This window comes from Schistocerca serialis, chromosome 10, assembly GCF_023864345.2.
Source record: "Schistocerca serialis cubense isolate TAMUIC-IGC-003099 chromosome 10, iqSchSeri2.2, whole genome shotgun sequence".
Lineage (NCBI taxonomy): Eukaryota > Metazoa > Arthropoda > Insecta > Orthoptera > Acrididae > Schistocerca > Schistocerca serialis.
In genome coordinates, this window is record NC_064647.1 from 144781375 (window position 1) to 144787374 (window position 6000).

A 6000-nucleotide genomic window follows, 5' to 3' on the forward strand; every position below is an offset into this window, starting at 1 on the left:
TACTGATTATAATCCATCCCAAAACCCATCAACGTAAAACTTTGCAAAATTTTATTGTTGTCAAGAAAAAGTTTAACTATGAGTTACGTAACTTCAGTCAAATTAATTAAAGAATAACGTCAGCTTTGCTATTAAGGAATAACGTTAGCTTTGGTAACAAATACAGCCACTTATCATGACAGCCCACCAGCAGCTAATAGAGTGTAGTAAAACACAGTAAGTATATTCATGTCGCAGTTCGATGTAACAGTCAGATGGCGATCCAGTAACAGTAAAAAAGGTAAGGAACAGTTTTGGGTTATTGCAGGTAACGACTGAGGGCCACGACGACGACGCATTCTATGTTTCGTCGAAATAATCAGAAAATCACTTTTAATAAGCAGCATTTAAATTTGTATACGACGATTGCACTTATTATTATTGAGAAAGAGAATCAATTTCAAAGGGAAGATTTCATTTGTTATTATTAAGCAAGAGACAGAAATTCTAAGGGAAGGTTTCATAGGTTATTGTAGAAGGGAAGGTTATCATTAAGAAAAGAGATATAGAGGAGACGGGAAGGTTTGAACCGAAACAACCAGTTTCCGGTTACACAGATTTTTTCATCTTCAGTTTGACAAAACTCAAAGTAACCGATTACTGAAATTATCGGTTTTCGGTTTTTTGTTCCTAACGTTTTCGTAACAAACGTAGATATCTAACAAAGATTGAAAAATTGTAAGACTCCCTCAGACTTCTGCATTATACATGTCAAGATACATAGAAGCAAAATATCAAATAAAGTAGGGAAGTGAAAGAAAACTTTCTCAGTCCACCATTCTCCCCTCCTGTATTCTCTTACTGATTCTAATATTTTGAAAGTTTGCTGAACAATCATATTGTAATTGAAGATGATACCAATAGTCAGTGCTATAGTGGGAAAACTACGGTTGGAGAACTCTTACTTTCAGTGTTACCTTTTTCGTTTCTAAGGGCTAAAGCATATTACATAGACACAGGCAACACATCAGCTACTTTCTATTTTTACTGTATTCTATGAAATTGTTAACTTTTTAATTATTACTGCTCCCATAATTTTCTTTCTTTCGAATCTATACAAACAAGTAAGATCATACAGAACAGCTTGACCGATTTGATTGATTTACTGTTGTTGTTGTTGTTGTTGTGTTCGTTATTGTCAGGGCAAGGTTTGTATGCAAGAAAATCTTTTGAAAAATTCACATGAAAGGTCAGAAATTAATATGAGTCGTAAAAGATTGTCATTTGAAAACGGCTCGATTCATTTGGTTCATTTTTCGTAGTTGTTGTGATCGTAATTGTGGATGGAATGGCATTTTTGTTTATATATATATACATATATTGGCACTTTAATACTGGCAACTATTTATTTACAGCTCGTACAAAATAGATACGTGTTTCAAAGTTTTCCTGACCTTCAAAGTAGTCGCCAGCGTTGTGGATAACACGTTGCCAGCGATGTGGAAGTCGTACGATACACTTAGCAGTGCCAGTTGTGTTGACAGTTCGAGCAGCGCGGTCTATTGCCCAACGAATTTGTAACAGTTCTGAAGCGAATGCCGTGAAGTGTCTCCTTCAGTTTATAAATCGAGTTGAAGTCACGAGAGCTTAAGTCACGAGAGTAGGTAGTATAGCACTTAGCAGCCCCATCAGTCAAAGAAATCAATAACAGCTTGCACTGCACGTGCTTCAGCATTGTCCTGCAAAATGATGGTCAGGTTCTGCAGAAAGTGTCATCACTTCTGTCTCTATGCTGTTCATTTTTGGAACACAACCCACGACCAGCTTAGAGAGAGAAGTAATGACTCTTTCTGCAGGACCTGACCATCATTTTGCAGGGCAATGCTCAAGCACGTACAGTGCAAGCTGTTACTGATTTGTTTGACTGATGGGGCTGTAAGTGCTATACCACCTACTGCACTCCCCTGACTTAAGCACTCGTAAGTTGATCTCGACTTCTACACTGAAGGAAACACTTCACGGCATTCGCTTCAGAACTGCTACAAATTCGTCGGGCAACAGACGGCGCCGCTCGAATTGTCAACACAACTGGTACTGCTAAGAGTATCCTACGACTTCCACATCGCTGGCAACGGGTTATACACAATGCTGGTGACTACTTTGAAGGTTAGTAAAACTTTGAAACACGTATCTATTTTGTACGAGCTGTAAGTAAATAGTTGCCACTATTAAAGTTCCAACCCTCGTAAATTTTTTCCTGTGTTAAGTGACAATATACGTTACGTCGTAGAACTTTCCAACACTTAAGGAAACGAAATCGAGGAAGAAACTACGCTTTTTGGTTTAAATGGCTCTGAGCACTATGGGACTTAACATCTCAGGTCATCAGTCCCCTAGAACTTAGAACTACTTAAACCTAACTGACCTAAGGACATCACACACATCCATGCCCGAGGCAGGATTCGAACCTGCGACCGTAGCGGTTGCGCGGTTCCAGACTGACGCGGCTAGAACCGCTCGGCCGGCTGAGTTAAAGTAAAATTCTTTGCTAGAGTGTCTGTTTTTACTAGTCAAAATTACAAACATTTACCTGTATACTAAAACAATGGAAAATTCCTAGAATCCTAAAACAATGCCGCGTTTTCCCAGATTTCCCGGTTGTCCCGTGGCGTGTAACCACTAAAGGTGGTGTTCATCGACAAAAAGTCTCACGCACTGCATATTATGGATAAAGGAAAGACTGTTGAGAAAGATTGCTGCCGAATTTGGTGCTGGAACTTGAACGGTAACATTTCGGAAGAATAACCGCAATGTAAGTAAAGACTTTTGTTTCAAACTGATGACAAAGCACAGTTGAGAGAGATGCAGGACAACGGATGAACCGCTTGACGATGAACTTTACTCGTGGTTTAATGCTACGAAGAACAGTGGCATCCCTATTTCAGGCCTAATATCGCAGGAAAAAGAGAAAATTTCAAACAAGAAGCTTTCTAATGGTGATGCTAATCTCACAGGCGGGCTGGTTTGATTTCAAAGTCGACACGGAATCCGCCAGGTTTAAGTAACCGGTGAAAAACCTTTCGAGAGATACAGTAACTGCCGGAAATTTTTAAAAATTCGAAATTTTACTTCCATTGAAAAGTTGTCTCAAGATCAAGTTTTCTATGTTTCCCGATTACCCGTACTGTCGATAATGCAGGTGACCTCACAGGCCCCAGCTGTTCCGAGTAAACGAGTTTATTTGTGGTTTACACCTGATCTGAATGAAGTACTCAAAATGATTACTGATTGGTTCTCGGTGAATGCTATTTAAGTTAAACACAGGCCATTTAATTCTATACAAGGCACGATATATCGTTCATCAATAATAATAATAACAAAAAGACTGTTGCAAAGGAGCACGAGGATGTAAAGAGCAACTGATAATAGATGCAGAGGCGACATATCAAGCTAAAACTAAACAAAGGTCGCTACACTACGCATACATTGATTACCAAAAAGCTTTTGATAGTGTACCCCACTCATGGTTACTACAAATATTGGAAATATACAAAGTAGATCCTAAATTGATACAGTTCCTAAACATAGTAATGAAAAATTGGAAAACCACACTTAATATCCAAACAAATTCAAATAATATCACATCACAGCCAATACAGATTAAGCGTGAAATATACCAAGGAGACTCATTAAGTCCTTTCTGGTTCTGCCTTGCTCTGAACCCACTATCCAACATGCTAAATAATACAAATTATGGATACAATATTACTGGAACATACCCACACAAAATCACACATTTGCTATACATGGATGATCTAAAACTACTGGCAGCAACCAATCAACAACTCAACCAATTACTAAAGATAACAGAAGTATTCAGCAATGATATAAATATGGCTTTTGGAACAGACAAATGTAAGAAAAATTGCATAGTCAAGGGAAAACACACTAAACAAGAAGATTACATATTGGATAACCACAGCGACTGCATAGAAGCGATGGAAAAAACGGATGCCTATAAATATCTAGGATACAGACAAAAAATAGGAATAGATAATACAAATATTAAAGAAGAACTAAAAGAAAAATATAGACAAAGACTAACAAAAATACTGAAAACAGAATTGACAGCAAGAAACAAGACAAAAGCTATAAATACTTATGCCATACCAATATTGACCTACTCATTTGGAGTAGTGAAATGGAGTAACACAGACCTAGAAGCACTCAATACACTTACACGATCACAATGCCACAAATATCGAATACATCACATACATTCAGCAACAGAAAGTCTCACATTAAGCAGAAAGGAAGGAGGAAGGGGATTTATCGACATAAAAAACCTACATTATGGACAGGTAGACAATTTAAGAAAATTCTTTCTAGAACGAGCAGAAACTAGCAAAATACACAAGGCAATCACTCATATAAATACGAGCGGCTACACCACTGCAATTTCATAACCACTTCTACAACCCTTTAGATCACATAACATCAACAGATACGAAGAAAGTAAATTGGAAAAAGAAAACACTTCATGGCAAGCACCCGTATCATCTAACACAGCCACACATCGATCAAGACACATCCAACACATGGCTGAGAAAAGGCAATATATACAGTGAGACAGAAGGATTCATGATTGCAATACAGGATCAAACAATAAACACCAGGTATTACAGCAAGCATATTATTAAAGATCCCAATACCACAACGGATAAATGCAGACTTTGTAAACAACAAATAGAAACAGTAGATCACATCACAAGCGGATGTACAATACTAGCAAATACAGAATACCCCAGAAGACATGACAATGTCGCAAAAATAATACATCAACAGCTTGCCTTACAACATAAACTTTTAAAACAACACGTTCCCACAAACAAGTATACACCACAAAATGTACTGGAGAATGATGAATACAAATTATACTGGAACAGAACCATTATAACAGATATAACAACGCCACATAACAAACCTGACATCATACTCACCAATAAAAAGAAGAAATTAACACAACTAATCGAAATATCCATACCCAATACAACAAATATACAAAAGAAAACAGGAGAAAAAATTGAAAAATACATCCAACTGGCTGAGGAAGTCAAAGACATGTGGCATCAGGATAAAGTTGACATTATACCAATTATACTGTCAACTACAGGAGTCATACCACACAATATCCACCAGTACATCAATGCAATACAGCTACATCCAAACATATATATACAACTACAGAAATCCGTAATTATTGATACATGTTCAATTACCCGAAAGTTCCTAAATGCAATATAACACATACCGTACAGTTAAAAGGAAGTGACGCTTGATCAAGGTCCGCGTCACTCCATTTTTAACCGGACTTAACGTCTGAGAAAGTGAAGGAAATAATAATAATAATAATCACGCAGGTTGGCCAAAAGAATTCGCGTAAAACTGATTGTTGAACATCCCTGGGTGTGAACATTGTTCGTAAATGGAATTGCAAACCGTATATTATTCATCTCTTCTTAACCAGTTGAGTTCCGCAACGTTTGATGCTCTACGCCTAATTTCTGAGTTTGGCGAAGATAGTCCTACTTTGCATAAATCCATTCTGTGAATAATTTTCTTGGGCATTTCCATATTCACACATATATTCATTTGACAGAAATGTGTTGTAAGCACAACATCTAGTGTCCGACGGTGGACTTCGTGTAGACAACTGACTAAAAAAAAATTATGCGTACTAACAACAGCCTCAGAACACATATACTCTCTTATAAAGTTGTAAGGTGAGTGTAATTTCGCACCTTACACGCACTCATCTACATACTTTGCCGCGATCTACAAACACAATTAGGTATCATGTGATCGTACATCGTGTACATCGTATATATGAATATATAAAGGAGACTGGTGTTGTCACGTACGCCTTGTAAACAATTGTTAACGCTTATAGCTTGAAAGGTAACGGGGTATCTTCGTTACCAGAACGGCACAATGAATGATTGCCTATACTAGTAGAGGTTG